The sequence below is a fragment of the Tamandua tetradactyla genome, chromosome 5, assembly GCF_023851605.1.
Source record: "Tamandua tetradactyla isolate mTamTet1 chromosome 5, mTamTet1.pri, whole genome shotgun sequence".
Lineage (NCBI taxonomy): Eukaryota > Metazoa > Chordata > Mammalia > Pilosa > Myrmecophagidae > Tamandua > Tamandua tetradactyla.
In genome coordinates, this window is record NC_135331.1 from 184,916,430 (window position 1) to 184,938,188 (window position 21,759).

The 21,759-nt window shown below is 39.0% G+C and overlaps 1 pseudogene; it reads left to right on the forward strand.

The window, feature by feature from the left end:
* The first annotated feature begins 7,483 nt into the window (after nt 1-7,483).
* LOC143683412 (transcription initiation factor TFIID subunit 12 pseudogene) lies at nt 7,484-8,044 on the forward strand (annotated as a pseudogene).
* Nucleotides 8,045-21,759: the final 13,715 nt, after the last annotated feature.

Sequence of the window (21,759 nt, forward strand, 5' to 3'; positions counted from 1 at the left end):
CGGAAGCCGCCGCGCCCCTGCAGCAGGCGCTGGCGGGGCGGAAGGCTGCGTGGGTGAGACAGGGGGCCTCCCCCAATCGATCAGCGGAGGCGCGTCTGCACCCTCGGTCTCATCACCATCTGACTCTGAGTCAGAGGTGTCTGAACTAGTGCTTGACTCTGGCGGCTTGCCTTTACGGGAGCCGTCCGCAGACGAAACTGACTGAGTTTCTTGGAGCGCGTGCCGTGCCTGCAGCAGGGCAGGAGACGGACTGAGGCCCGTAGCAGCCTCTGCCTCAAGACAAGCACGAACGGTCTCCCATATAGGGACCAGGATCGGGTCTATACAAAGGCCCGTCCGGCGCGCCCGTTCTATATCATTACCAAGTTTCAGCCAAGAAGGCAGGCTGAGGCTCCCGGAGTGGACGAACCAGGGGGCAAAAGCAGCAATATCGTCAAGGAACCGCAGGAGGGAACTCTCCTTAACCGAGATACCCCGCTGCTTCAAAAGGGTCTTTAAGGGAGGTAACAAGGGTGAACTTCCTGACTGCCCCATGCTTGCAGTCGGCACTGGACCTTAACCAATCGGGGAGCTCTCCCGATTCACTGGGGCTACCTGAACGCCCACAGCCCTTAACTCTCACGTAATAGGAAGCACTTACCCTCTCACGTTGATCAGGCGCGGAGGTTCCGCCGTGAACCCGAGGAACACGTCCTCACCAGCTCGGGGAAAGGCAGCAGAAGAAGAGTTCCCCGTACGGGCCACCACTTGTCCGCAGCCGTCTCGTTCGGCTTCTGATCCCCGGCCGGCGAAGGGAACAGGAGGGGAGAAAGAGACAGGCGCAGGCAAACCGACTCGAGTGATAAACACGGGTTCGAGGCACGCAACGGTTGTGAGCACAGACCTTTACTGGAGTTAAGCTTGCATTCTCTGTTACAGGTTCCACGCGGGACAAGATACCCCGCGGGGGAACAACCTCTATGCGGCCGTCAGGTACGGCTCCCTGTGGGTCGTCCCCACCCACCCTGTCCGGGTAACCTCTTATATACTGTGCCCAAACCCAATAGGTTAGTGCCACGTATACAGAGGTGATTGGAAGATAGGGTTGGTGGGCGCGTACGTCATACGCGGAAACAGGATGCGGGCGCCATCTTGACTCACTCGATGGGCGGGGGGAACTCTAGAGCAGGCCGCAGCGTGTCCACTAGGCCAGACCCGGGAGGCGGCTCTCCACACAAAATAGCAAAGATTAGAACAGAAATAAACAAAATTGAGAACATGAAAACAATCGAGAAAATCAACAAAACCAGAAGTTGGTTCTTAGAGAAAATAAAGAAAATGCTGGACCCCTAGCTAGGCTGAAAAAAGAGAGAGAGAGAGAAATTGCAAATAAATAAAATCAGAAATGGAAGAGGAGACATAACCACTGATTATACAGAAATAAAGTAGGTAATGAGAGGATACTATGAGCAACTATATATGAATAAACTAGACAATGTAGATGAAATGGACAACTGCCTGGAAAGGCATGAACAACCAACATTGACTTGAGAAGAAATCGATGACTTCAACAAACCAATCACAAGTAAAGAGATTGAATCAGTCATCAAGAAGTTCCCAGGAAAGTAAAGTTCAGGACCAGATGGCTTCATATGTGAATTCTACCAAGCATTCAAGAAAGAATTAGTACCAATCCTGTTCAATGCCTCAAAAAATTGAAGAGGAGGGAAAGCTACCTAACTCATTCTATGAAGATAATATCATCTTGATACCAAAGCCAGACAAGGATAGTACAAGAAAAGAAAATTACAGACTAACTTCTCTAATGAATATAGATGCAAAAATCCTCAACAAAATAATTGCAAATCGAATCCAGCAGCACATTAAAATAATTATACATAATCACCAAGTACAATTTATTCCAGATATCAAGGATAAGTCAACATAAGAAAATCAATCAATGTAATATATCATATCAGCAAATCAATGTAGAAAAGCCACATGATCATCTCAATTAATGAAGAAAAGGCATTTGACAAAATTCAACATCCTTTCTTGATGAAAAGACTTCAAAGGATAGGAATAGAAGGGAACTTTCTCAACATGGTAAAGGGAATATATGAAAAACCCACAGCTAATATCATCCTCAATGGGGAAAGACTGAAAGCTTTCCCCCCAAGATCAGGAATAAGACATGGATGCCCACTGTCACCATGGCTATTCAATATTGTGCTGGAAGTTTTAGTCAGAGCAATTAGACAAGAAAAAGAAATAAAAGGCATCCAAATTAGAAAGGAAGAAGTAAAACTCTCACTTTTTGCAGATGACATAATACTATATGTCAAAAATCCCAAAAAATCTCCAGCAAAACTATTAGAGGTAATAAATAGGTACAGCAAAGTGGTAGGGTATAAGATCAATACCCCAAAATCACCAATGTTTCTATACTAGCAATGAGCAATCTGAGGAGGAAATCAAGAAAAAAAAATCATTTACAGTAATAACTAAAAGAATGAAATATTCAGGAATGAATTTAACTATGGATACTAAAGACAGACACAGAAAACTACATGCAATTGCTAAAATAAATCATGATAGACCTTAATAAGTGGAAGGGCATATTGTTCTCATGGGTTGGAAGGCCACATATAGCTAAAATGTCAATTTTACCCAAATTTATTTATAGAGTCAATGCAATACCAATTAAAATCCAAAAAACTTACTTTACAGAAATTAAAAAAAAAAACTAAATTTATTTGGAAAGGAAGGGTGCCCCAAATAGCTAAAAATATCTTGAAAAAGGAAAATGAAGTGGTAGGTCTCACACTACTAATTTTAAAGCATATTATGATGCTACAGTGGTCAAAACAGCATGGTACTGGCATAAAGATAGATATACTGACCAATGAGATCAAATAGAGTGTTCAACTACAGACCCTTTCATCAATTAACAATTGACCTTTGATAAAGCAGTCAAGCCAACCCACCTGGGACAGAGCAGCCTCTTAAATAAATAGTGTTTGGAGGACTAAATATCCACAAGTTTTGTTTGTTTGTTTGTTTGTTTGTTTGTTTGGCATGGGCAGGGACTGGGAATCAAACCCAAGTCTCTGGCATGGCAGGTGATAACTCTGCCTGCTAAGCCACCATGACCTTATCCATAAACTTTTAAAAGAATGAAGGAGGATCCATATCTCACACCCTATACAAAAAGTAACTCAAAATGGATCAAAGACCATTTGGACCTAAACATTGGAGCTAAGACCATAAAACATTTAGAAGAAAACATAGGGGAATATCTTATAAATCTTGTAATAAGAGGCAGGTTCCTAGACCTTACACCCAAAGCATAAGCAGTGTACAAAGAAATAGATAAATGAGAAGTCCTCAAAATTAAACACTTTTGTGTATCAAAGAACTTTTCCAAGAAAATAAAAAGTCAGCCTACACAATGGAGGACAATATTTAGAAACCACATATCAAATAAGGGCTTAGTACCCAGAATATATAAAGAGAGTCTTCAACTCAACAACAAAAAGACAAAGAACCCAATTTTAAAATAGGCAAGAGGAATGAACAGACACTTCTCAGAAGAGGAAATTCAAATGGCTAAAAGGCACAGGAAAAGATGCTCCACTTCACTGGCTACTAGGGAAATGCAAATCAAAACCACAATGAGATATCATCTGACACACATTAGAATGACCATTATCAATAAAACAGAAAATGACAAGTGCTGGAGAGATGTGGAGAAAGAGGCACACTTATCCACTATTTGTTGGAATGTAAAATGATACAACCACTCTGGAAAGCATTTTGGTGGTTCCTCAGGAAGGTAAGTAGAGAATTTCCATATGATCTAGCAGTCTCATTGTTAGGTATCTCATTGCATTTTGGTGGTTCCTCAGGAAGGTAAGTATAGAATTTCCATATGATCTAGCAGTCTCATTGCTAGGTATCTCATTGCATTTTGGTGGTTCCTCAGGAAGGTAAGTATAGAATTTCCATATGATCTAGCAGTCTCATTGTTAGGTATCTCATTGCATTTTGGTGGTTCCTCAGGAAGGTAAGTATAGAATTTCCATATGATCTAGCAGTCTCATTGCTAGGTATCTCATTGCTAGGTATCTGTCCACTCAGAGGACAGGACGACAAGGAAACAAATGGGCATTTGCACACCAATTTTTATAGCAGTATTATTTAATATTGCCAAGAGATGAAAACAGACTAAATGTCTGTCAATGGACGAGTGGCTAAATAACTGTGGTATACATGTATGATGGAATATTATGCAGCTATAAGACAGAATAAAGTCATGAAGTATTTAAGAATGTGGATGAACCTTGAGGACATTATGCTGAATGAAATTAGCCATAAACAAAAGGACACATACTGTATGGCTCACTGATATACACTAACATTAATGAATGAGCTTGGAGAATTGAAGTTAAGAACCCAGATTATCAGGAGATAGAAATAGGGTAAAGATTGGGCAACTGGTGCTGAATGAATACAGATTGTGCAACAAGACTTATTGTAAAAATTCAGAAATGGGTAGCACATTACTACCTGATTGTAGCACAATAATATAAGTGCACTGAATGAAGTTGAATGTGAGTATGATAGAGGGAGAAAGACTGGGCCCAGGTATGAAACCAGAAGAAAAGATAGAGGATAAAGATTGAGATGGTAAAATTTAGGAATGCCTAGAGTGGACAATGATGGTGATTAAATGTACAAATTTTAAAAAGTTCTTTCATGAGGGAGATTTAAATGAATGTCAATATTGCAGGGTGTTGAAAATAAATGGTATATAGGAAAAAGTACAATCAATACAAGCTTGGGTCTATAGTCAACAGAAACATTGTAATATGCTTCCACTGAATGTAACAAAGGCATTATGCCGAAATTAAGTGTCAACAGGTGGGGGCATTGGAAAAGGGTATGGATTCTTTCTAGAAGAAAAGGAAATGCTTTCAGATACAGTATGGTAGAGAAGGTATTTCTATACACTTAGGCTGGATTATATGATGTGTGAATAAAACTATTTAAAAATGGTCAGAGAGAAACAAGCGCTAGAGAAAATGTGGAGAAAGAGATGTACCTATTCACTGTCGGTAGGGAGACTGAGAGGTGCAGCCCTTTGGAAGGCAGTGTGGGGGTTCCACAGGAGGCTAGGCATGGGGTTGCCATATGATCCTGCAACCCTATTGTTCAGTATATACCTGAAGGAACTGGGTGTTGAGACATGAATGGACATTTGCACACTGTGTTCCAGATCCGTAATGAATGGCTTACACACACAGTGACTGAGGAATGGAAGTAGAACTGTGGTGTATACATACAATGGACTACTGAGTGGCCACAAGAGGGAATGAAGCTGTGGGCATGCATTTAGGTGAATGAACTTCAAGGAGTGTATATTGAATGAAATGTCAGGAACAAAAAGAAAAATATTATCATGCCTCAATCATATGGCCTAACTATAACATAAATCTCACTGAACTGAAGTCAAGAACATGGGTTTCCATGTTGGGGCCTATTGTGAAGGGTCCTACACTGTAAGCTCTTACAGCAGTCACAAAATTCAAGAGGTGTTAACTGTTAATTGTAAATTCTGAGATACTAAGCTGTTTGTATATAACCTTGTCTTTCCCAGAAACTTTGGGTATTTATGTGACACCTGAGACTCAGAGTTCGAGTCTGAAGCTTTGAAAGTCAGCATTCCCCTTACAGGAACTGTTGAAAAAGTGATCAGACTTTGAGTAGAGATATGAATGAAGTTGATCTGGACAGGACTAAGGTATATCAGAATATAGGGTAAAGGATGATAGCATCCATATTTTAAAACTTAAACTTCTCTGTGAAACTGAAGGAAGAGATGTTTATTGAGTGCAAAATTTATATTTTGGGTAGTGCATTTCCTAATTTAACTTGTATGGTCAGTTTAGCTGAACACCGTAAGTAATGGAATCTTGAATAGGGCATGGAGATTTTGTTGGTTTGTCCAGGTTAGTGTGATGCCCCAATAAATCCCAGAGTGATTTGGGCAGTGAATAAAGAAGGATTGGCAAAGTCCTCTTGGGGGAGTGATGAGAAAGGAAGAAATATTCAACTTTCACATGTGGAGAATTTCTGATATGCTCGCAAGCAGTGGGGACAACCAAATCAATAGATCAAGCCCTCGATCATGGGGTTTGCCCCAATGAAACATATTCCTGCAAAAAATAGGTTAAACTTCCTTAAAATTAGGCCTAAGAGTCATCTCCTGAGAACCTCTTCTGTTACTCAGATGTGACCTCTTTCTCTCTAAACCAACTCGGTGGGTGAACCCACTGCCCTCCCCCCTACAAGGGACATGATTCTCAGGTGTGTGTATCTCCCTGGCAATGTGGGACAGAAATCCCACATTGGATGGGATGAGCCGGGAACCAGCATCAAGGGATTAAGAAAGTCTTCTTGACTGAAAGGGGGAGAGAGACAAAATAAAGTTTCAGTGGCTGAGAAATTTCCATCAGTCAAAAGGTTGTCCTGGAGATTATTCTTATGTATTATTCAGATATCCCTTTTTAGATTATGGTGTATTAGCCTGGGTGGGCAGGAGTACCTGAAATTGCAGAGCTGTGTTCCAGTAGCTTTGATTCTTGAAGACCGTTGTATAAAGATGTAAGTTTTACAGTGTGACTGATTGATTGTGAAACCTTGTGTTTGATGCTCCTTTTATCCAGGGTATGGACAGATGAGTAAAAAAAAAAAAAAAGTATGGCTAAAAAAATAAGGGGAGCAAATGATAATATAAATTGGATAGATGGAAATACTAGAGGTCAATGAAAGGGAACGGTAAGCAGTACGACAAGTAGGAGTTTTTTCTTTTTTCTTTTCAGTTCTTTTTCTGGAGTGATGCAAATGTTCTAAAAAATGACCATGGTAATGAATACACATGTATGTGATGATATTGTGAGCCGTTGATTGTACACCATGTATGGACTATTTGTGTGTAAAGATTTCTTAATTAAAAAAAAAAAGCTGTATGTGCCCCAGAAAAAAAAGTTCTTAAATCTAATCCATTCCTGTGGTTGTGAGCCCATTTTAAGTAGGACCGTTCTATGAGGTTTCTTCAGATAAGGTGTGGCCCAGCCTAATCAGGATGTGCCTCAACCTCATTACCGGAGTCGTTCATAAGTTAAATGAAATTCAGACCTTGTCAGAGAGAGGAGGTGAACATCAGCAGAATCCTGAGAAGAAGAGACAGGCCAGTAGATGCCACCATGTGTTTTGCCGTAGGACGAACTAAAGACCAAGACTCACCAGCAGCCAGCCCCAGAATGCAAGTCTTCGGGAAGAAAACATCGCCTTGATTACGTCTTCATTTGGACTTTTTCTCAGCCTCACGCAGTGCGCGAATAAATTCACATTGTTTAACCACTCCGCCCCCCCCAAAATCAGACTGGCTGTTGAGACAAACACTTCACTGGGGCAGTGTCCATATATCATGGGGAGATAGATGCTGCTGCCCTTGATTGGTCTTGATCCTCACAGCTCCATAAGGAAACAGGATCTTGATAAGCTCTATGAGCTGAAATCCAAAGTGTGGCACATTATAAGCCAGTGTGGCCCTCAGCCCTAATCAACCGTTCCAATTTCTCGTCCACAGAACCACATCTAGACAGCACTCCTCCACAAAGCTCCATGCCCTGTAGCTCTGCAATAGTAAAGCTACCAGGCACCCCTGGGACAAAGGGTCATCTCAGCCCTAGAAACAATCAGGTATGGACCAACAAGAAATTGCAGGACTTAGAGAAATGGATCCTAATGAGCAGTTGGGTGAAGATGTGGAGACATGCTGCTGCAGATGGCAGATGATTTTATCGAAAGTGTGGTGACAGCGGCCTGCTGGCTTGCTCAGCATCACAAGTCCAGCACCCCAGGGGTGAAAGGAGACAGAGCCAGTGGAGCATGTGGAGCCCAGGATGTGGCTCTGAAGAAATCCGATCCTACACAAGTTTGTACCACAGATGCTCACAAACACGACATGGCATTGATCCAGGAGACAACCAAGAAATAACACAAAGAAAGGTCAAGGAACTGACATCAATACATTTGAAGACATTTGGAATCTCATCCACGTAATCTTTTTTTTTTAATGCTTTACAGAGAAGCATGTATTTTTTTTTATGAACAGTGCAGCAAGGTCTATGACAGAGAGGATCTGCCAAAAGAATAAAAGCTTCCTACAACCCCAACCCCCAATGTTATTAAAGTTTTGTTTTGTTTTGTTTTTTAACACCAATATAGTGTCTTCTATGGGAGGACTCAGGAGAAACATCTTTCAGGTCTCGGTTATAAGAATTATTGTGCTTATTTTAATCCAATGCGTTCTCCTCCCTTACAGAGGTTGTGAATGGAGTCAGTTTCATCGTTTCCTCTTTCTGCTGGCTGCTATAAAGTTTAGACCAAATTACGAGTCCTCTCCTAAGGGCACCATTTGGTAGGAGTATATCCTTGTGTGCTAATCTAATTCCTGGCCTGGACCTAGCTTCCCTGCTCTTATTTTGTTCTCTATTTAGATGTATTTACTCTCATACTTACCCTCTTATTTCTCTTGCTTTGGTATTTTTAGGCCGTTTTAAATCTTTTCTAAAAACTAGCAATTTCAAGAAATGGCTTAAAAATAGCAAGCTGAGTGAATCACGTAGGCTGAAGCAGCAGAGGTTTTGAACTCATCCCAGATCTACATCATGTTAGTTATTATTTTCCCTATATCCTTGGGTCAAAAAACAAAAGAAGAACTGAAACTATGTAAATTTGCAAGACTAATGTTTTTATACTAATTAAGCATGGGGACCTGAGGGGGGTTTGTATTTTTTTGCTCCATAATTACTCTAGTTTGCCTCTGTCACAGAGTGCTGCCACTTTTTCATTTGGAAATTTCACGGCTCAGTGCTATAAATGCAAATATAAATGGAAAATCTTAAACCCTATCTTGACTCATTTACTAAAAGATTCTCTCCCGTATTGTCCTTTTTCTACCCTCTACGCAAAAAGGTATTTATTTCTTTATTGAAAAACTCATTACATATGCTTGTGCAATGCCAATTAGCCACAGTGTAACAAGAATCTTATGTTCAGCTACATTGAATTTCTGAGGAAATCTGTTGTTTTCAAGGCTGAGGCTGCAATGGGAGAAGCTCCAAATCATTACCTAAATTTACATTCCTTTGTTATGCATGAATCTTTTTACAACTTCCTATAGGGTATTTAGAAATAAGCAAAGGTTGTTTTGGTTTTTTTTTCCCTTACTTCTACTGTGCCAATACCTTTTTATATAGCTGCCATTAAAGGATAAAGTCCAAAACAACACCAAAAAAAGACAGAAAGAAAGAAAACTCATAAGGAACTCTGCTTGTGAAGAAGGAAATTGGCGGTAGGAATTAGAGCTTCCTGTGGCATCAGAACAGAAAGCAAAACCAAAAGCAAAATAGAAAAATCTCTGCTTTGCTATGAGAGTCATTTGCATTGCTTTAGGAAGTCATTTAGCCAGTTATGTCTCTTATACATTTAAATATTTGAATCCACGTCTTCAAAAATCTCATGAATTTATTTTATGTTGAAAACTCAAGCAATTGTAAAGAGACTCCAAAAGATGACTGACTCACCGTGAGTCCCCCGGAAGCAGACTGTGATACTGAGACATGTGCAGAAGGTATATGGAGAAGGGCACTTGACAAATACGCCAGCAAAAGAGTGAAATAAACTAGATCGGGCAGAGGTAGAATCTGAACTGAGAGGAACTTGTAACAGAAGCCTCAGCCAATCTTACAAGGAGCTTTGGATTTAGAACATTCTGTAACCGAGAAATCGGGATTTAAGGGATGATTTTGATTGTTGAATCGTTTTACAGATATTATTTTTTGCTTTCTGGTATTTTGAAGTAGACAGAGGGACATACCTGAAATATCTAGATTGTAGTCCAGCTGCCTTGATCTCCGATAATAATTGTACATTTTATTTTCAGCCCTGTGATTGTAAAAACCTTAGGATGCACCTTTGTTTGATTCCATTTACCCAGTTTTTCAACTTTAGAGTCTTCTAATCACTAACGACAGCCCTTAATGTTTGTTAATGAAGGGTCTTGGGTCAGCCCAGAACTAACCCACCCATGTCAAAGTTATCTTGATAAAATGACTGGATCTAACTAAAATGGGGCTGCCTGACATGCTCAGCACTTAGACTTTATCCTACAAGTCACCTAGACCTCATTATAACACTAAAAATCACACCCATCATCATATTAAGGCTGCTATTTTCCTACATTCTGGGACTAGGCATGTAATCAATCTGCACATGCTCAATAATGAGATCACCTCTAATTACATCATCCGGGGCCACTGTACTCATTATCTTAAACACTGCTCCCAATGTTTTTTCCCCCCTAATAAAACTATCAGAATGACTGCAGTTTGGGAGATAGCTTTTGGGACTCTAGGCCATCTGCTCTCCACTACACGCCTAGTACTAAACTCTTCCTCTCTTTGGAACCCAGTGTCTCAGGAACTGGTTATTGAGCATGTTGGACAAAAGAATCCACAGCCTTTGCCCGGTCACAATTCCTTTGGAGTTATTCCTTTGGTCCTACTATGATAGGTCCTGGCTTTTGAACCTGAGCATGATCCCGTCATTAAATGAGATCTGGCCTGCAGAAGGCACCATAGCCTTGAATAAAGCAACTCTTCCTCTGAGGCCAATTTCGGGGAGGAACTCAGCTGTGAGCTGTCAGCAGGCAATGACCCAGGCAACTGGGGTGATGGCACTTAGTCCTGAAGGAGTTTCTGAGCAGCCCACCTTAGTAGGCTTGTGCTGCCTAGATCGACTTGTATAACCTCACCCAAGATAGGAATATTCAGGATTTGGTTGGCCTCTCTTCCTGGGGAGATTTACAAGAGGAAGATATCTTAGTTTCCTAGAAAGTACCACAAGTTGGGTGGCTCAGAGTGACAGGAATGTATTGACTCACAGTTCTTGAGACTAGAAGTGTAAAGTCAAGGTGTCAACAGGGCCATGCTTCCTCTTAGACAGGAGGGTCTCTTCAGTGCTTCTCTCCTGGTGTTCGTTGGCTGGGGCAACATAACTCCATCTCTGCCTCCCTCACCCAGCCACCTCCCTCTGTCTGTCTGGTGCACATTTGTCTCCTTATAAGAACACCAGTCAAATGGGATTATGGCCCACTCTGATCCAGTTTGACCTCAACATAGCTAATAACATCTTTAAAGACCCTGTGTCCAAATAGGAATACGTTCACAGGACCAAGGATTAGGACTTGAACATATCTTTTTGGGGGGGATACAATTCAATCCCTCACGGTAGGATCCAACACAGCTGTCACTGCTGCGGCTGGTCTTGAGGCCACAGCAGATACTCATTTTCTCTCTCCTTTAATATTTCCATTCCAGATCTTCTCTGCCTAGTACCCCTGTTGGTCTAGGTGGCTTACTGGTAGAGTAATACAGATCCCCTTCCCAAGGTGTCTTTGCTCCTGACCACCATGCCCTTATCAGCCAGGGCTGCTGCTCTTGTCCATTTTCTATAATGACTAGATCACTTGAGTGCTAAGCATTTTCTTCCCCATCACCCTTCCATAAGAGGAACCCAACCTCCTCCTGAGTATCAGGATAAATTACATCTGGGAGAATGGTGACTCAATTCCCTGCTTCCTGTTAGTCTCTACATTGTAGCTCAAAATGAACAAGCTGCAGCCACTCTCAGAGCCTAATGGGCATTTTCTATATTCCTTGGCGGAACCAGAACATTCAGACCTGCAGTGCTTAGACTTGCAGATAAGAGAAGTAAACATTCTCCAAGTGATAGTAAGCAGGGCCCCTCATATTATCATCCCTTAGCTCCCAAACTGAGACCCAAGTATTTTACTGACTGGGTAAATATGGTGCATACTTTATCCTGGGGGATGATGCACCATCCATGCAGGATATAACCCCCAAGCTGGCATCCCAGGTGTGCCTTCAGAGGCTTTTTCATCACTCTTTCAGGCTGACAGCTTCTGTGAAGTGCAGTATATGATAAGATCTCATGGTCATGTGTCCACAGCCTCACCTCCCTTGCGCTAAAGGGCATTCTTTAGTCTGATGTGATGGTATACAGAATTTCATTTAAAAGGAACAAACACTCTCTAATCACTGGAATAGTGGTGCTGGCTGAAGCCCTACAGACAAACAAGTAAACCCACACCCAGAACATGTGTTCATTTCAGTCAAGACTATTACTGCTAGGGTGAAAGGGTTCAATATAATCAGCTTAACCCTATATGTCTAATTGATCTCCTCAATGGATTGTCTCAGATTGGGGATTGAACACTGATTTCTCTTACTGGCAAATTAGATATTTGGCAGCTGCCATAGTTAGATCAAACTTGGTGAGAGGGATCCCATGCCATAAAGCCAATTCATAGCCACTGTTTCTGATGCCATCATCATGCTTTTCAGGTATCCATTGATCAGCATAAGGGGAGTTTAGTGACAGAGGCTGGTTAATGTCAACTGGCCAAATTATTTTGTTGCATTGGTTAATCGATGCATGTTCTAGGGTACAAAACACTTCTAGCTCACTCTTATAAATCCATCCATATGTCCCTTCCCTAGATCTCCTTATCTCATCTTCTAATCTTTCTCCACCCAATTCTTGATCAACCACTCAAGGCACTTCAAATGGCCATTGATCTATGTATTCTTACCTCAGGTCATTTTCCTCACAAAGGGTAAGACTAAGTTTACCCTCCAAAACTCTGCCTATTGGGAAGTTGTTCCTTCACTCTTTCTTCTGTGGAACACTGGTTCTCCTCTGAGAAGACCTGTACAGTAACTGCTGGCCATTTTCAGCTTGCACACATATATTGAACCAATCCATCCATCCTTAAACAAAGAGTCGTTTTCTTTCTCAGTTATTTGATCTTAAGATATTTCCTATGTGGCTTTAGATGTTAACCTAGGAAGAGAAGCCTGTGTGCCAACGGTGGGTGACATGGGAGGCTAGGCCACCTGCTTGTGCAGCTTTCCTGTGCCATCAGCCCTGCTCATAATTTCCTAGATGTACCATTTCTATTTTACAATGGATTGTTTGAGGCCAGCCTAAACTTGTGAATTGATGGGTCTGACAATATCAAGATCACAATGGGTAGCACGGTTGCTTGATATCCCATGATGGGTGCTCTGACTCTATTAGGATAGAGTAGTAAGCCAGCACTCTTTTTTTGAATGATACATAATTATTTTCTGTAAGTACCATGGCCTTGTTTCAGAATGATGAGTGTTTATATTGTGATTCCTTACTGGCCTTTCATAATCAATGCCATCTTTTCCCACTACAGATACCTCTAAAACCATAAGGTCTGCTGTGTGATGTGGCTCAAATGGCAGGGCTACTCATATACTTACCTGGACCTGCTACAGAGAACTCTCCTGCTTTGACCCCCATTCAAAGACGGTAGTTTTTCATACCATTTGAAAAATGCACTGGAGGAGAATTCCCAAATGGGGAATATCTTGTCTCCAAAATGCAAAGGTTTATCAGGTGCTGTACTTCTTTCTTAATGCTGAAAACTCCAAGATGCCACAATTTGTTATTTACTTTAGAAGGCATGTCTCAGAAGGCCCCAGATCACTTGACTCCTGAAATCTTCTCTGTTATGGCAGTCCCTTGATTCTTCATAGATTTTAGCTCCTGATACCATGTCCTCCTCTACATTCCTGGAACTCACTTCTCTCAGTTCTTGTACCTGGCATTTTCTCTGTCATGGTCATCTAGATGCCGTATTGCCAAATCCATATTGCAAAATCTATTAAAAAAAGGTCTTAGTCATCATTTCACTCAACCTATTAGCACAATCTACCACACTTAATGGCCTCCCTTCTTTTTGAAATTCTTTCCCCACCTTGCCTCCAGGACACTCTTTTTTAGATCTTCTCCTACTTCATTTTTCATTCTTTATCAGTTTCTTATGCCTATTCCTTCTCATCCACCCAAGCTTTAAACAGCAAAGAGTCCTCAACAATTCTTTCCTATCTATATTCATTCCTCAGATGCTTTCCTCCAACTGCATTGACTGAAAATAACAATATTCTAATAACTTCCTAATTGTTAAATTCATTTTTGGATTTCTCCCATGAGCCTGAACCATAAATATACACTACTATTCAACTTCTCCAATTGGATATTTAAAACATATTTCAAATTGAATATGTTCAAAACTAAACTCTTTATTCCTCTTTCCCCTCCCAAAAGAAATTCTGCTCATCTCTTATTCTATGCTGTCTCCACAAAAGGCATCTCAATTCTTCTGGTTTCTCAACTTAATGATCTTTGGATTATCCTTGAATCCATATTTCCCCACATTCCACATCCATTCCATTAGAAATGTCTTTCAATTCCTATTTCAGATCATATTTGGTGTATGAATATTCCCCAACATTGGCCACCAAGATCATGCTCAAGCCTCACCATCTCTTTCTGGGATTGTTAAGACTTCCCAGTTGATCCCTCCGCTTCCTTTATACCTTTACAATCCATTCTGCAGGCTGAATTCAGGATGAGCCTTTTAGAATGGGAGCCAGATCATGTCCCTTTTCAGATCAATTTCTTCAACGGCCTTCCGTTTTTGAGTTAGAAAAAAATTTGAAGTCTTCCACTATGGTTTAAAGGGTCTTTCGTGACTTGGAGGCCCACCATGTCTCTGAATTCATCTTCAACCACTCTCCTCACTCACTCAGACGTAAATTTAGAGATTCTTGCACACTCCAAGTCTATTCCCACTTCAGGGCCTTTGCTCATGCTATTCCCTCTCCCTGAAATGTTCTTCCTTAACACTTCTGAAATGTTCCTTAAAATGAGATGCCTTTCCGGACCACCATATAAAATAATACCCCATCACTTTCTATATCCCTCATTCTGTTTTCTTCTCTTTTCATAATATCTATTGCTACCTGATGTTTCCTTCTTTCCTCCCTGCCTTCCTTCCTAATTTATTGTTTCTTTTTGTCTGTTTCTCCTTTGAATGTAAAATCCACAAAAGGACTGATCTTGTTCATCTGAATCATTGTGTCAAGAGCAGTACCTATCATAGAGTAGGTTCTTAATACATATTTATTGAATAAATGAATTAAAATGATTCTGGAGACTTAAAGTAGTGGACTAAACAAAAACTTTATTTGGGCATGGAAATGAAATGTGCAAAATTTTATATAGGTATAGTTTTATTATTTTATGATATAAATGTTTTAGAGCATTTGATGTATTTTTATTTTAATTGTATTTGTATTTGTAAGCATCAAGACAATAGCTAGAATTCAAATATTATCCTTCATAGATATATATTTCTTTGCTTCATATCACTATTAGGTAGTAAAATGATATCAAACATGGTATCTAATTATGATAAGAAGTTTTATAGATAGCCAGAATTTACACTAAGGAATTCCATGGCTGCTGATATCTGATATTTTCAAAAGACACTTTAATATCCCAAGGAACAACTAGGTAAGTATTATATATTAGCAAGAATTACCTGCGCTACTTAACTGAGGCCTGATTGGATTAGGGAGAAGATAAAGGAAATAAAGTATAGAAAACTCATAGGATGTTAGATTAAAAAATGGTAGACAAGAAGGGGTAAATGATGAAGTATACATTTTATCACAATTTTAATTGAGAAAGCAGAAATATTTATGAGAAGTAAAAATAATAACTACATTAATTAAAATGCTAGCTCAGAGTAGTGAGCCCCTACCATGGGCCACAGTCCTATGAAATGGTTTATATACATTTTCCAATTTAATCTTCAAGATCAACCCATGAGGTAGATGCTATTGCCCTTCCTCCATTTAATGGATGAATACTTTCAGTCTAAGAGGATATAAGTGACTGGCCCAAGGTCATATTTATAATGGAGCCAAGATTACCTATATGTTTACTGACTCCAGAGTCATTTTCTTAATTACAGTGCATAAATTGTATTCGGAGCAGTAGTAGATCAGCAGTTCTTGATCTACTGAATATCATGATTCTTCAGAATGCCAAGGGCACATATTTGCCTAATTGGGTTTCCTTTAGCTAATACTGACTGGTGTAGTGATGCTCTAACTATAGTGTTGCTTTGAAATTGATATCTTTGTTTACAAAGGAAAGAGAACTGCAAGTTATTTAATTTTCAATGTTATGAAATGAATGAAATAAAATAATTTTGAATAAATATTTGTGTGGAAGTCTTGAACATTATCGTAGTTAAATCAGGTCAAGAGAACCACTCATACTGAAAAGAAATATGGCCATTCCCTCAAAGTTTGAAATGGGTGGGTAAATACACTCCAACGGTATCTAGTCTTAAATTCTATTTAGTTATTTATTTTTAACATTGGAATACCTCAGGCAAAGAAGATAAGTTGCAATTCAAGAAGCATTTGGAAAAACCTTCCTTCAACGTACAAAGACAAGTATTGAACGCTTTGGCCAAAAAAAGAAGTAAAAGTTGATTCCTGGCTCTCAAGATGTCATATTCCATAATGTTAGTCATTGAACAGATTAACTATTATAAGCATATATAGAAGGAATCCACTCTTGTCCTTGGAAGTGATTGTTTTGCTTTGTGATCAACGGTCTTAAAAATAAATTATTTTGTGTGGCGTGGGCATCTCCAATCATTCATTTTGACGTAAGTCTTGATGTATAGTAAAGACTACTTTTCGTTGTCGTTCTTAGACTGATAGTTTCAGGTAAAAAACATTAGCCACATGAGGTCACTGTTGTTCATACATGAATTATAACTGCAGTATTAATCTTGATTCTTCTGGTTGAGCAGCCTTGGAATTAATGACAAGTAAATTGTGTGTGTGTTGGGTAGGTCATTCTGCAAAGCATTCTTTAGGAATTCATTTAATTTAGGTATATATCTTCAAATTTTAAATATTTATTTTATTCATAAATTAGCAATTGTTTTTTAATAAATCCAGAACTTAAAAATTTTAAAATAGTTAGCTTAAAAAAATAAAAGTTTTAATAATGTATACAAAAATTAACTTTGTCCTTATGGTAATTCTGAAATTATTTGCATATGAGACCCTGAATCATTAGGTCTTCACTGCTGGTTATTAAAGAACATGCTAAATTTCAGCTTTACATCCAGCCAATTATTGTGGGACATCTTTAGCAATATAAGAAGCATATTATTTATTATTTGGATAGCTCATTTTAAAACCATGGGGCCAAAGCATTGACTGTGGAGAAACAATAGCTGCTGACATAAGTTATTTTACCTACAAGTCAGAGGTTCATTTTGAGTTAAGATACTTCAAAGTTACTGAATTAAACAATGGACACAGAAATACTGGGCTTTCCAAACAATGGGACATTGTGTGTACATATACCATGAGACATCATAATTGTGTGGGTGCTTATGGTTTCCTGTCTAGTTCTCCCACTGCCACCAAAACAGATTTTGTCAAGATCACTTCACTCTCTGTGAGCCAAAATTCAATGGACACTGCTTGGTCCTCCTTTTATTGGCTCTGTGAGGAACACTGGACAGAACCAACCACTCTTGCTGATTGACATTCTCTCATGTTCTGCTGTCTGTAATACCACTCTTCTAATTTTCCTACTTCTCTGGCTACTTCTCCATCTCTGATACCTAATCCCTAAATATTGTTACTGAAGTCCTTGTTTAGTTTGCTAGGCTATTCAGACACAATCCCATGAAAAGGGTCCGGTTAAACAATCGGAGTTTATTTGCTCATCGTTTTGAGACTGGGAAAATGTCCAAACCAAAGTCATCAGCAAGGTGATGCTTTCTTCCCAAAGACCAGATGCCAGTGATTCTTGGCCTCTCTGCCCATGGCAAGGCATGTGGCGGTGTCTGCTGGTCTCTCCCTTCTCTTCCGAGTTTCATAGCTCAGCTTCTTGCTTCTGTGGCTTTCTCTATCATGTCTGAGTTTCATTCTCTTATACAGGTACCCAGCAGTAAGATTAAGACCCATCCCGATTGAGGCGGATCACACATTAACTGAAGTAGCCTCATCAAAAGGTCCTACTTGCAATGGATTAACTTAAAGAACATGTTTCCCTGGGGTACACAGTGCTTCAAGGCACTATAGTCCTCTTCTTGTCCCCATTTACTATCTCTCCAGGTGATCTTCATTTCCATTTTTATAATACTATCCATATGCTATGACAGTCTGATTGGTATCTGCCCAGTTCTTTCTTTTCAGCTCCAGATTTGTATATCCAAACGGCTTAGTTAACACCTCCACGTGGGTATCAAACTGGCATTGCCTCTCAGCGCCTAAGGCATTTATCACCCATAGTGGAGGCTTAATGAATATTTCTTGAATGAATTAGTTTGTGGGTATGCACACGCATCATACATGCATCTGCTCATGTAGGAGTTATCTGTGGTCGAGCTACATTAGTTCACACACATATTAAGACTAGGAAAAGCAATATTAACCATGGAATTGCACATGTGGAAGCAAAGGCCCTGATGTTCTTCTCTATTTCAATGTTTTTGCAAAGTCTTTGGTAAATCACATAAAATATGCTATTTTTTTTTTCACTTAAAATACTGAAAGTCATAGGGAATGGCTGTGGAATTTCATCCCACACTATGTCACTTTTACACATTCCTGGACACATTTTCTAATATTCTTTCCCAACCGGGTTTTTCTCAGCTACCCCCTAAGGTCCACTGTGAAACAGTGCCCTTCATTCTGTATACCCCCCTTCCAACATTGAAGAGAAAAGGATAAATATTGTGGTAACCTTGCTACAGCGCTTAAATTCTTATTATAATATTCCAATTGAGTATTTGACATCTGATTTCTTAGATTTTAAAAACAAATTTACTAACTTTATTCATTGGAGATATAGGAAAGATGGTATTTTAATGAAGACTAGATTAAAGAATAAAAGGAAAATTATTTATCAATAAGAGTATCTAGGATTTTAGTATTAATATCATGTGAGATAAAAACTAATAGCCTTGTTAAATAGGATAAAATGGGGCTAGTGCTTCTTTGATGGTAGTTTCAATGTTAGAGACTGTACCTACCTATTCATTTCTCTTTTATGATTAGTAGGCTAATTAATTTTGAGGAGCTATATTTGGCAAGTGTTTATTAAACTAGGATTATGCCTGCTTGACTGCCACTTTTATAGGTTCAGATATGACTAATGAGAAGAATACAATAACTTCACATTAGAGAAGTTTTTAAAGTTTTTCGCCTCACAGGTTCATTCTAGCTGGCTAATTTTAAGGCATAGTTCAGTTACTGCAAATTTTTCTACCTCCTGTTACAATATATTATGAAATGTTGACCTCCTTATCACTTGCTACTCTTCCATAAGGTTCAATTCAAGCCTGTTTCTAATTATAAATTCTAAGTATTAAATTTCACCCATGCAACATATGTTGGGGTCATCTATCAGGGCTCTTGACAGTTTCACATAAACACTTGGAAGATTGATTGACACTTCTCAAAGTTAAAAATTATAAGAACATCATTATTGACTGCTGTTTTGTGTTGTGCATTTCACCTAGAACATTCCAAGATGTCGAGTGAACAATACTATATAATAAATCTTTTCGATTTGAGAAACAACTAATTCTTTTCCAGTTTGGTGATAAATATCCTCCCTTACAAAGAGGGATATTTTTCACCTTTAAAAAATTGTCACAAATTAGAGACAGAACATGGAACCTAGCTCACGGATAGCAGATGTCCTTTATGGCATTTGCTTTGTTTTTCATTTGTTTAAGAAATGACTGCTAACCCACTTGATATCTAATTAAGACACTCTGAGACAGCAAAACTTAAAATTCTTCAGAGATTGTTGATGATTAACCTGTGTTTTTGTGTGTGTTTTTCATATATAGGTAGGTAAAGGAAATAATGCTATTTCAATAGAGAGATTTTCTTTCCCTGTGTTTTCTAGATCAGAGTGCTGATTTCTATTTTCGTTCATACTCAAAATTCACATGCTGTGGTTGCTGTGAGATGTATCATGTGCACTGTGGTAAATTCTATTATTATTCTCAATTATATATTGCCCTAACTGTAAGAGGTTATACTTCCATGCCCTACTGACATTAGTTTGGCCATGTGGCTTGCTTTGGAAATGAAGTTGCCACATCCTAGCAGAAGCTTGAATAGCCATTGTGTGGTTCTGCCAGCACACGAAGAATATTTAACAGGAGTGAGCTTTATGTAGATTGAAATATTATTGGAATAATAATACAGACTCTCCAGGCAGGGGCTGATACTTCAGCCTGAGTCCCAGATAGAAGAACGCATGTAGAGCAAAGCTGCAGCTGACATACCGCTGAGACAACCAAGCAAGAAACAATCATTTACTGTATAAACCACTGAGAGTTTCAAGTCATTTGTTAACACATAATAACTTAGTGAAAGTTTTCTAATACATGCACATTTAACCTTAGTATAGTAGACCAAAATCCAGTTAAAATGCTGTTGTAGTACTTCTGCTTCATTCTCACAACAATAAATGTCATTTAATCAATTAACATATTTTATGGTGTCAAATGTTTAATAAAAAGAAAATATAGCGAACCTGGCAGGGACCAGGAACATCACAATTCAGCAGATCTCAACTATTCATCCATTCAACTGAGATTGGACATTTGTTTTTAAAAAAGCCTTAAATGCTTAAACATTTGCATATAGACTTGCCTTTTGTTTCTTCTTTAGCTGTGCTTAGTTCTCAAACATTACTGCAATTAAGAATCATTATGGAAGGTGCATATGCAGAAAAATAGTTTATTATGTTTCATGAGTTGTTTAGAACCTAATTTATAACAATGCTGTAACTTCACTGTATTACACTGTATTTTAATGTGCAATTAATATTTTGTATATTGTATTGATTTAGTCTTCTTGAAATTTTATAAGACAAATCTTCAAACGTATGCAATTTAAGAAATCACAGTTCTGTTTAAAAAATACAAGCCACAGGGAGAAGCCAAAGTCAGCAGATAATAGAGAGATCTCCAGGTGAAGGAGGCAGAGATACAAGCCAAGGAACCCAAAGGATTGCAGCAAGCTCCAACCAGAATGCTACAGACTTTGGGGAGAAAGCAGAGTTTGCTGATGACCTGATTTTGGAATTCGAGCATCCGAAATTATGGAATAATAAATTCCTCCTGTTAAACCACCCAGTATGTGGTATTTGTCCTAGTAGCCAAGAAAACCAAGAGAGATAGAAACATCAGAGGGTGTAATGTAGCTCTCCCCTAGCTTATGACTAACAGAGTAATTTAAAATATATATATATTTTTATTGGATTAATACTCATGCGATACCTTTTCCCCTTTTACCTTTAAAAAATAAACGTCATTAACCATGGGAGTAACGGAGACAAACCGTAGCATTTAATATTCCAGACCAAGATGAAATTGATTATAACTTTAAGAGCAATTAGTGATCTTTAAGAATAACTTTCTGAGATACGATCCCTCGCAATTACCACAATAAGACTAGCATTTGAAATGGAGTTTAAATCAGCATTTTAATTTTTATAATGTTCGCACTTATATGGAAGTGGAAATGGGGAAAATGTCCATATTTATGGAAAAATGATTACTTATAATGACTAATTTGGGAGCTCTGCATTATTTACCCAGTATGATCACAGGCACTAAAAGTGATTAATGAAAGATGGTTTCGCTCCAATTTTCCTTCTTCTACACATAACCGAGTATGTTGAACA